A 12,396-nucleotide genomic window follows, 5' to 3' on the forward strand; every position below is an offset into this window, starting at 1 on the left:
CACTCTGGGGAGGTGGTGCTATTGGCATCTGGTGGGATAAGGTGAGATATAGTGCTAAACATCTTACAATGAACAGGACAGCTCCCAAAACAAAAAATTATTCAACACAAAATGTCAATACTGTTGATGGTGAGAAACCATGTATAGAATAGACAACAATTTCCATTTAGGAAAAGACTAGAAAAAATAGGATGGGGCAAGAAGTGGGCATATTTTTATGTTTGATATTAATCAAATGATGAGTACTAAATAATATTAACCATAACTTTTGTCATATGGTTAAATTATGTCTCTAGTAATGTGGTTACTTCCTAGTAAGCTCTGAATGATGGGCAATTAAAAAAAAAAAGTATCAGTTGACTTCATTAGAGAGTTACTATAATTTATTTTAACAATGTGAAATTTGAATATTATTGGTGCTCCTGACCCTTCTACACTGAATTCTACCCCTTTATTTAAATTTTATAGACACCATCTGTGACTAAGTCAGCTGAATTAAATTTGAGCCACCTAATAAGAATAAGTTAGATTCATTTTTCCTAAATAATATTCAAAGCTGGTGATTTGGGGAGAATTATGGCATAGTGGGTAACAACTGAATTCCAAGAAGCCTTTAGCCCCCACTTCTAAGCATTTGCTAGCTAAGGACTCTAGGTATGTTACTTAGACCCTAAGTAGGCTTTAGTGTCTTTATCCATAACATAGAAATAGGGCCATTCATCTCACAAGTGTATCTCAACATAAGGGACTAATGTTTGCAAAGCACTCATCATGGGGTGGAAATAGCAAATTTTAGTAATTGATGCTGCTGCAGATAAGAATTTCATTTAGGCCTACTAAGCACATCATAAAATATCCATCAGTCAAAATGCTCACCATGGCATGTTGGGCATGTAAAATTGTTTTTAGGTGTTCTTGTTAAAGAAATAAATATTCCTCAAAATTTATTTCTACATGAAGCTTTAAAGTTTGGAAACCCGAAAAACACAAATTGGTTTTTCACTTCTGATTTATATGAAAAAATGTTTTTTCTTTGTTTGATACTGTTTGTTATAATGAATTCAGAGACATCCAGAAACTATTGGTAGTAGACAGTTATGTTTCTATAAAATAAAGTGGAAAAAAATAACAAATTTTCAGCCTGATTCCTGTTAAAATAGTCTTTGATGGTTTGCTTGATTTCCTTTTTGTGATACTGAAGCATGAAACAGCAGTACACAGTATCAGCACACAGTGCAAGTGTGGTCCCAAATCAGAAGTGAAGAAAATGTGTCTTTAATCAGATAGCAAGACTGGAGTCAGATGGAGGCAAATCAGGAGGAATGAGCAAAAGCCTGTACAGGTACTCTGGGCCTCTATTAGCAAGTCTTACACTGATTGAAGCCAAAATATGAAGGGCAGTGTAGTGCATATTTATTTTATACCCCTGCCTCCCATTTGATAGTCTCACCCTCTTTTCCTTTTAGAGAGTCACCTGTTCTCTGTGTGGTTTTCTTGCAATTGCCACAAAGCATTGTGTCTTCTCTGAGCATGTCTCAAGTTCTGCCAGTCAGATACTTGCCTTTGGGAACTCAATTATTTAGTTTTCCTGATTCTTGTCCATCTCTGAATCTGGCTTATCTGTATTATCTTTGAATCTGTGTGCTACATGATTATCTTCCAGTGAATTTTTTTTTTAAGATTTTATTTATTTATTTGAGAGAGAGAGATCACTAGTGAGTGAGATGAAGGGCAGAAGGAGAAGCAGGCTCTTTGCTGAACAGGAAATCCAATGTGGTGCTTGATCCAACTCTTGATCATGACCTGAACTGAAGACAGACATTTAATGGACTGAGCCATCCAGGTGCCCTCCAGTAAATTTTTTATTTTCCTTGATTATTAAATGTCGATTTTTGTTGATGATAACCAAAAAATCTTAACAGACACAGGCATTACCAATACCAAAGGCTAAATAAACAATTGGTTGTAGGACCAGGGAATAACTAGAACTGTTTAGAAACTATGTGTCAGTGGGAAAGAGCTGTGTGCTGTTCTTACATTCCAGATGAGAATTAAATATGTCTCCAAAAAATTCCAGTGAGTGGCTTTATTTCTATTACAATATGAATATCTCATTAGCTTCCTCACAAATCTTTTCCACTTTTTCAGACTTTTTTGCTTGGATCAGAGCATTATTCAATCAAATAAGACGCATTTTTTGTTGAATGAACACATTTATTCCTAATGCTTTGGGTTTGGAGTTGCCAAAAAGGAAATCAAACCAACTCATTCATACAAATGGGTTAGGCTGCATGCTCTCATCTTTCATCATTATGTTCATGGAAGAGTTAGGCTTCTATTTTAAGAATGAAGAACAAATTTTTGGAAGAGATAAATTGTTATTGAAGAATTCCTATATAATCAGAAGCCTTAGAGGCAAATAATAATTGTAATTTGGGTTCTGAGATTGAAGCCACTTCAATAATGATGCTCATTAGATTTTTTTGTTTCTCTTCTCTGGCCTATTTAGGAACAACAATTGTTTAATGTCCTGATGGACATAACCAATGTAAACATGGTGATTATTTCTGGTACGATGTCTTTCTTGCAGATCACCAGATTGAGGCTTCAGTTTCTTGCTATGTCTCCACTAAGCAAAAATGAATCTTTCCCCAAATGCAATGACACATGTTCAAGCTGTAAAAAAAAAAAAAAGTAAGATTATGGTCTATCTACAGATGACTTATTAGCAAGCAAACAATTATTTTTCTTTGACTTATCCTAACAAAATTTCTTTTACTAATATCAGACTATGAAGATCCATGCCAGGCCAACTGCACAGGGGGTTATAAAATGGTTTACTGTTCTCTTCAAGGAGATATTTATGCAAATACAGCAAAATTAGATATGGATAAGAAAATATGGTAGACTCAGTTTTCATTATATAACTGCCTTTCAGAATAGAAAACTTTGGGTGCTTCATAACATAGAGTAGTGTAACTTTTCCACCAACTTACAGGGATATCCACTAAACATATTTATAAAGTTTTTTCACTATATTTTACTTCACATAGTAGCCTTTTGTAAATAGGAAAAAGCAAAAAGAACTGTGAATTAGGATTATAAAAGATATCAGTGTATAATTAAACACATTTTTTTTTGTTTATGAAAACATGTTAAAGGCCAGAACAGGGGATCCCTAGGTGGCTTAGCCATCTAGCTCCTGCCTTTGGCCCAGGGTGTGATCTTGGAGTCCTGGGATTGAGTCCCACACTAGGCTACCTGCATGGGGCCTGCTTCTCCCTCTGCATCTCTCTCTCTCTTTCTTTCTCACTCTCTGTGTCTCTCATAAATAAATAAATAAAATATTTTTTAAAAAGCCAGAACAAAGAGCTATGAATATTGGCAATAGTCATTGTGTAATGTAAAAGTTATGCAACTGAAAGACAGAACACTTAGAATGTAGATCTGGTTTTGCCATGACTTATTGTAATAACTTTGAGTAAGTCACTTACTTAATGCAACATTCACTTTTGTTTGTTATCCATTAGATGAGGCTGAGCATTAGATCCAGAGTTTCGCCTACATGGCTCTGAATCAGATCTGGTACAGAAAAATGTTTATTGAGCATTATATAATTTTTATAAATTGAATCCGATACATTTTGTCAAGGGATAGTCTATAATTGTCCATAAATTCTGTCATTTTCTGAGGTCTTACCTTTCTTTTATTTGCCTGGTCTCCAAAGACAATTGATAATGTGATTCCCTTCAAGAGATGTTCCCTGAGGACAGTTATGACCTCAAAATCTTATGATTCTAACTGTATGGTTTTGGAATGGTCCAACCTAGCCTGTCTGGACTTTCTCAATGTACTTGAATAGCAACAAAGAATAAGGGGCCAAATTATATATTTAGTTTAGCATATAGTCAAATATGATGTTAAAATGAATTTTGAATTTCTTCCATATATGTCCACAAAATCTAGTAGAGATTCTTTGTTTAAATGTGTGTTTATATGTAAATTAAATGTACATATACTAAAATCAAGAAATTTTAAAATTACTTAGCTCATAGAGAGTGGTGCATTCTGAAAACTTAGCTAACTCTCTGCCAACAATTTCCATTTGAAATGAGACAGAAAGTTAAAAAGGAGTTATGATGGTGGAGTAGTATGGGGACCTTGAGCTTTCTTGGTCCCCAGAACACAGCTAGATGAACATCAAATCATTTTTAACAACTAGGAAATTGATCTGAGGATTAAGAAAACAATCTGCACAATTGGAGGAAGAGAACATGGCAGATGCGAGGTTCAGAGCCATGAACTGGGGGAGAGAAAAGCCATCGTACTGCAAAGGGGAGGGAACCCTTTGTGTAGAACCAGGTCATAGAGACAGTGGGAGAGCAGCCCAAAGGTTTGCACAGTATGTTTCAGTGAGGGGTTCCCTTGGATCATACTGGGAGAGATCACTCTCCTGTCTACAGTACATTCAGAAGAGGTATTTTGCCTCTCCAAGGACAAAAGACCCACCAGGAGACTTTGAGCAGCAGTTCATCAGCAGAGGACAGAGGCATGCATGGGGGGGCAGATAACCTGGTCACAGCTTTCCACTGTGCATCACAATAGACTCCAGAAATTGTGTGCTTGCTGTGTGACTGCTTTTCTGAGACAAAACCTCTCCTCCATGGGAGGGGTGTGGGTCTGCACCTTGATGGGCTCTTTAAGATTTGGAGTTTTGAATCCCAGCCACTGGCCAGAGATAAAACACAGAACTGTGCTGCTGGGCATGCTGATGACTGGGAACAGACAGATTAAGGGCAGGGAGCTGATGAGAGCCTAGGATATAGGAGAGGAGATTGTTTGCTTTTCTGTAAGGACCTCCTGAACAGCCAGGGATTCAAGTACCCTTCCCCAGAGATGAGAAGGTAGTGTGGTGCCATCTTCCACCCCTGACCCATTAGCACGATGGACTTCAGAGAGAAACACAGCACTTCCAGCCTCCACTGGGGGCGCTTATACCAAACCCCACCCTCTGATGCTGACAAGGGAATCTTTACAAGGGTTGGTCTGACTGTGAACCAGTGCAGTGGTCCTCTCCCTCAGAAGGCCCCTGAAGAACCCCTGAATGTACTAATTTTACTGATCATATAGTATTCCAAACTATCAGCTTCAGTTCTGATGGAAATAGAACCACAGTTGTTTTTTAGATTTTTATTTTTTATTATTTTATCTTATTTTGTTTTGTTTTTCTATTTTTCCCTTCTTTGGTATGAATCTCATAAGTTTTTAAAATTTATTGATTTGTTTCCTTTCCTCATGTCTGTGTCAAGCTTCTTTTCTTTTCTTTTCTTTTCTTTTCTTTTCTTTTCTTTTCTTTTCTTTTCTTTTCTTTTCTTTTCTTCTTTCTTTCTTTTTCTTTAGAATCAGGCTTATAGTTTTGTGTTGTTGTTGTTTGCTTTTTTGATTCTTTTCCTTTTTTCTTGGATTAGGCTTTTTTTTCTTTTTTTTAAAAAATTGGGCTTATCTTAGGAAACGGATCAAAGCATACTTAGTTAAAGGTCCAAACACTCCCCACTGCAAGCAAGGAGGAACTCTACAGAGGACTGACCTGTGGAAAAGAGCAATCAAAACACAACAGCAGAGTGCATATAGTATACACCAGAAACATTTCCTGAAGAGCCAGGTCTTGAACAGGGTATGACCCCTTCTTAATATGTATTACTCTCAGGAGCAGGAAACATGACAAGCTTTCAAAATATGCAGAAGACAGCAACCCAGACATAATGAGAAGATGAAGGAACTCTCTCTAAAAGAAAGATGAGGAAGAAATCATGACAAGGATTTGCTAAATATAGATATAAACAATATATTTGAATAAGAATTTAGACCAATAGTCATAAGAATACTAGCTGGGCTCGAAAGAAACATAGAAGATACCAGAGAAACCCTGGCTGGTGAGATAAAGGACCTAAAAACTAGTGAGGTCGGAATAAAAAATGCTATAACTGAGATGCAAAACTAACTAGATATAATCACAGTGAGGATGGAAGAAGCAGAAGAATGAATAGTTGAAATAAAAGATAAAATCATGGAAAATAACAAAGCTGAAAAGAAGAGGGAAGTAAAACTATTAGATCACAAATGTAGACAAGGAACTCAGTAATTCTATAAAATCCAATTATATCCATATCATAGGAGTCCCAGAAGAAGTAGAGTGGGAAAAAGGAGCAGAAAGCTTATTTGAACAAATTATAGCTGAGAACTTCCTTAATTCAGGGAAAGAAACAGGCATCCAAGAGTCACAGAGAACACCCCTCCAAATAAACAAAAACAGGTCAACAACAAGACAGATCATAGTGAAACTTACAAAATACTAATTCTGGGAAACAAACAAAGAGTTGCAAAAGGGGAGGAGAATGGGAGGATGGGGTAACTGGGTGATGGGTACTTATGAGGGCACTTAATGAGATGAACACTGGGTATTATATGTTGGCAAAATGAATTTAAATAAAATATTTTTTAAAAACCCACAAGGATAAAGAGAGAATTCTGAAAGCAGCTTGGGAGAAAAGATCCCTAACCTATAAGGGTAGACACATAAGGCTGGCAGCAGACCTGTCCACAGAAACTTGATAGGTGAGAAAAAAGTGGCATGATATATTCAATGTGCTAAATGGGAAAAATGCACAGCAAAGAGTACCTTATCCAGCAAGCCTGTCATTAAGAATAGAAGGCAAGAGAGAGTTTCCAAGACAAGCAATCACTAAAGGAATTTGTGAACACTAACCCAGCTCAGCATTAAAGGGAATCCTTTGAGCAGAAAAGAAAAACCAAAAGTAACAAAGAAAAGAAAGGAACAGAGACAACCTGTAGGCACAGAAACTTTATAGGGAATACAATGGCACTAAATTCATATCTCCTATCAATAATCACTTTGGATGTAAATGGACTCAATGGATAAAAAAAAACAAGACCCATAAATACACTGCTTACAAGAGACTCCTTTTAGACCCAAAGACACCTTCAGATTGAAAACGAGGGGATGGAGAACCACTATCATGCTAATGGATATCAAAAGAAAGCTGGAGTAGCAATCCTTATATTAGACAAACTATATTTTAAACCAAAGACTATAATAAAATATGAAAAGGATACTATATCATAATAAAGGAGCCTATCAGGCAAGATGATCTAAGAATTGTGAATATTTATGCCCCAAACTGGGCAGCAGCAAATACATACATCAATTAATAACAAACTTAAAGAGATTTATTGACAGTAATACAGTGATAGTGAAGGACTTCAACATCCCACTCACAGTACTGAACAGATAATCTAAGCAGAAAATCAACAAGGAAACAGTGGCTTTGAATGACACACTGGACCAGGTGGGTTTAAAGAACATATTCACAGCATTTCATTCTAAAGCAAGAGAATACCTATTCTTTTCAAAAGCATGCAGAACATTTTCCAGATCACATACTGAGTCACAAATCAGGCCTCAACTGGTACAAAAAGATTGTGATCATACCATAGATATTTTCAGACAACAACACTATGAAACTTGAAGTCAACTGCAAGAAGAAATTTGGAAAGACCACAAGTACATGGAGGTTAATGAACAATGAACATCATACTAAAGAATGAATGGGTTAACTAGGAAATTAAAGAAGAAATTTAAAAAATGCATAGAAGCAAATGAAAATAAAAACATGGCAGTCCAAAACCTTTGGGGTTCAGCAAAGGCAGTCATAGCACTACAAGCTTTCAAAAAAAACAAGGAAAATCTCAAATACACAACCTAGCATTATATGTAAAGAAATTGGAAAAAGAACAGCAAATAGAAGAAGGAAAATAATAGAGATTGGAACAAAAAATGATACAGAAATTTTTTAAAATGGTAGAACAGATCAAGGAAACTATAAGCTGGTTTATTGAAAGAATTAACAAGATTGATAAACCCCTAGCTGGACTTAACAAAAAGAAAAGAGAATGGATCCAAATAAATAAAATTCTGAATGAAAGAGGAGAGATTACAAACAAAACTACTGAAAAACTCCACCAAAATATTGCTAGAACTAATACATGAATTCCAATAATTAAGCTGCAGGAAGGGAAACGAAGGAATCAATTCCATTTAAAAGTGCATCAAAAACTATAAGATATCTAGGAATAAACCTAACTAAAGGAGTAAAAGATCTATACTCAATAAACTATAGAATACTTCTGAAAGAAATTAAAGAAGACCCAAAGAAATGGAAAAATGTTCCATGTTCATGGATCAAAAGAGAAAAAATACTGTTACAATGTCTATACCATCCAAAGCAAACTACACACTCAGTGCAAATCCTTATCAAAATGAGAGCAGCATTTTTCACAGAGCTAGAACAAACAATTCTAAAATTGTATGGAACCACAAAAGACCCTGAATAGCTAAAGTAAATGTTGAGAAAGAAAAGCAAAGTGGGAGATATCACAATTTCAGACGTCAAGCTATAGTGGGAGATATCACAATTTCAGACATCAAGCTATATTACAAAGCTGTAATAATCAAGACAGTATGGTACTGGCACAAAAACAGACATATAGATCAATGGAACAGAATAGAAAACCCAGAAATGGACACAAAACTGTATGTTCAACATACTATTTGTTCAACAAAGCACAAAAGAATATCCAATGGAAAAAAGTCTCATCAATAGACAGAGTTGGGAAAATTGCACAGCAACATGCAAAAGAATGAACCTCGACCATTTTCTTACACCATACACAAAAAATAAATTCAAAATGGATTAAAGACCTAAATGTGAGACAGGAATTTATTCTAAAGGAGAAGACAGGCAGCTATTCCTTTGGCCCTGGCCCCAGCAACTTCTTACAAGACACATCTCTGGAGGGAAGGGAAGCAAAAGCAAAAATGAACTATTATGACTTCATCAATATAAAAAGCTTCTGCACAACAAAGGAAAGAGCAAAAAAACTAAAAGGCAACCTACAGAATGGAAGAAGTTATTTACAAATGATATATCAGATAAAGGGTTGGTATCCAAAATCTATAAAGAACTTATCAAACTCAACACCCCAAAAACAAATACTCCGGTTAAGAAATGGATAGAAGACATGAACAGATGCTTTTCTAAAGAAGACATCCAGATGGCTAACAGTCACATGAAAAGATGCTCAACATCATACATCATCAGGCAAATACAAATCAAAACCACAATGAGATACCACCTCACATCTGTCAGAATGGCTAAAGTGAACAACTCAGGAAATAACAGATGTTGGGAAGGATGTAGAGAAAGGGGAACCCTCCTGCATGGTTGGTGGGAATACAAACTGGTGCAGCCACTCTGGAAAACAGTATAGAGGTTCCCCAAAAAGTTAAAAATAGAGCTACCCTACAACCCAGCAATTGCCCTACTAGATATTTATCCAAAGGATATAAAAATGCTGATTTGGGGGGAAACATGCATCCCAATGTTTATAGTAGCATGATCAGCAATAGTCAAATTATGAAAAGAGCCCAAATGTTGATTGGCTGACAAATGGGTAAAGAAGTGAGATAGATGATGATAGATAGATAGATAGATAGATAGATAGATAGATAGATGATAGATAGATAGATAGAGAGATAGAGAGATATAGATAGATGATAGATAGATAAATAGATGACAGATAAATAGATAAATAGATAGATAGATATAAAGAATAGATATATTGAAATATTACTTGGATATTTATAAAGATATATATATAAAGATATACATATTGAAATATTACTTGGCAATCAAAAATAATGAAATCTTGCCATTTATAACAATGTGGATGGAACTAGAGTGTATTATGCTAAGTGAAATAAATCAGTTAGAGAAAGACAAATACCATATGATTTCACTCATATGCAGACACTTGTTGGGATGAGCACTGGGTTTTATATATAAGTGATGAATCACTAAACTCTACTCCTGAAACCAATACTACACTATATGTTAACTAACTTGAAGTTAAATGAAAAACAAACAAAGCCCCCAAACCTTACAAAAACCCCAAGGAAACAAGAAAGAAAAAAAAAACTAACTCAAGTCATTTTCTATTGGACCATAACTTTATTTATGAAAAAGTTATTAGTTTCATAATATAATATTCTTGGTATTAACTCAAAAAAAACCCCAATTTACTTCTTGTAAGTCATTTCTTTTTTTTTTAATTTTTATTTATTTATGATAGTCACACATTGAGAGAGAGAGAGAGGCAGAGACATAGGCAGAGGGAGAAGCAGGCTCCATGCACCGGGAGCCCGATGTGGGATTCGATCCCGGGTCTCCAGGATTGTGCCCTGGGCCAAAGGCAGGCGCTAAACCGCTGCGCCACCCAGGGATCCCTTGTAAGTCATTTCTGAGACAAAAATTTTATAGTTTATTTTCAAAACAGAAGCAATTTCTGCTCCCATTAATAGAAATGATAGACAAATTTCATGTTCACATTAAAAAATTTGTTTTTATCCATGTGGAAATCATAGCATTCATTGTGAAAATGGTAGACAAGAGCTAATTGGTCTTTTTGTATCCTTTTTACCATTCAGAACCATCATCTTCAGAGTAATAGCATATTAGTACATTACTCAGTGATTTTTCCATTGGAGAAATCTAGTTCCATAAGATGGCAGTTTTCCATTATATAATATTGTTAATTTTAGTATTACTACTATGTTCACCATATTAAATTATTTAGTTGGAAGAGATTTTGGAGCATGTCTAGTAATGCTTTCTCTGTAGCACACTGACAGTTGATTGATTATATAGCCTATACTTGATCCCTTCTAATGACAGGAAGTTCATTATATTGTAGCATTGTCTTTTCACTTATTGGACAGATCTGATTGCTAGGAGTATTTCAAGCCCAATTTCTTTTTCTGGTGTAATGGTCTAATGACACCACTTCTGAAACCTTACTTGTCCTGTGTAATCATCTGTGACTCTTTCAAAGTTTTTTTCCTAGGGCACAGTTTCTCAACACTACCTTCTTAGAAAGCTTCTTAAAGTTTTGAGCAATGTCTACTTGATGTGACCAGTACAGGGTAAGATAGCTTGTTCTGTCCTTTGAGCTACACAACAGTTCTGTTTTTGTAGTCTTGGATTTCATCAGCTTTTTAACAGGAGGTTATAATCTTATCTTTTCAAGTATAATTTTAAAAATAGTTTCTCCTATCCTATCTATATTGGGAGCAACTGACTTATTTTGAACAATTAACATTTGAATTTAAATGCAGAGCTTTACATTTACCTACTATATCATTTTACACTTATAATGATCTTGGGAGAAAGGAAGAAAAGATATTATTAGCTCCATTTTTATTGATAAAAATAGTGTCTTATAAAGAAACTCGCCTAAATTCAAGTAGCAAGTTACTGGAAAAGTTAAATACTAGGATTAAGCATTTTTAATTTGGTGAGAAAATGTCTAACATTGACTAACAATTTAGAAATTCATTTACATGGTAACCTCTATTGCTAACACATAGTTGAGAAAATAAATAAAACTTCTGGTATTTAATCCATTCCCCTCTTTTTAACTTTATTTCTATCAGAGATTCCTTCATGTTTCTATGTATCTCTTTAATTATCAGTATTACTCTATATCCCATTACACAAATCAGTCATGTAACAAAAAAGATCTGCATTTGCTCTTATTTTGTCCCATAGAGATATAGGCATTACATTTCAGATTCACACGGTTTTTCCCAAATCTACAGCTTTAACATGTACTTGTCTTACTAAACTGAACATTTGCTCAGTTTGAATCTCAATTTCAACTGTTTATATCTGGTGTTTAAATGAGAAGTCTCTGGTGATCAAGCAGAGAATTACTGCACATTTTAGTTTTTACTTAAGAGGTGCTATTAAAAGATGAGAAAATAGTTTCAGTAACTTCAAGGAGCAACCCCATTTTTTCTGGAAAATTCTCTAAATATTTCACTTAATAATGTCTCTTCTGCAGATATTTCAATGTTAAATGGTACCTTCCTCTGAAGTGGAATAGAGCATCTATCAGACTCAAAGCAACAGTGCAAGCTTTCTTTTAAAGACATCAAATAGCTGAGAATGCTTACTTGAAAATAAATTTTTTTCTGCATTACCATGTTTAACCCTAATGTGATGGCTTATTACTCATCCCATATAGAGATTGGCGTGGGCAGGTGCTACTGACAAATTTGTCAATTCCAGCCCAGAGCTACAGAATTCCTTGTCCAAGGACATAGAATCCACTAACAGTATTAACGTTCAAAAATTGCCAAAGACAGTTCTGTTCTCTCAAGCATTCCATTTGGTCTAGTTGAGCTTTGCTAACCTTTTCTCTTTGACAGAACAACTTTAAATGCATGTCAGAAGGGAGCTTTATAAATATTTATTGAAT

The 12,396-nt window shown here is 35.1% G+C and overlaps 1 long non-coding RNA gene across 1 annotated transcript in view; it reads right to left on the minus strand.

The window, feature by feature from the left end:
- Nucleotides 1-1,856: 1,856 nt before the first annotated feature.
- The window catches only part of LOC112651739 (uncharacterized), a 39,893-nt gene continuing 29,353 nt past the window's right edge, over nt 1,857-12,396 (minus strand). Inside the window, exon 3 of the long non-coding RNA XR_003130988.3 lies at nt 1,857-2,676. This is a non-coding gene — a long non-coding RNA (uncharacterized LOC112651739). The remainder of the gene's footprint in view (nt 2,677-12,396) is intronic.

This window comes from Canis lupus, chromosome 4 (genome assembly GCF_003254725.2).
Source record: "Canis lupus dingo isolate Sandy chromosome 4, ASM325472v2, whole genome shotgun sequence".
Lineage (NCBI taxonomy): Eukaryota > Metazoa > Chordata > Mammalia > Carnivora > Canidae > Canis > Canis lupus.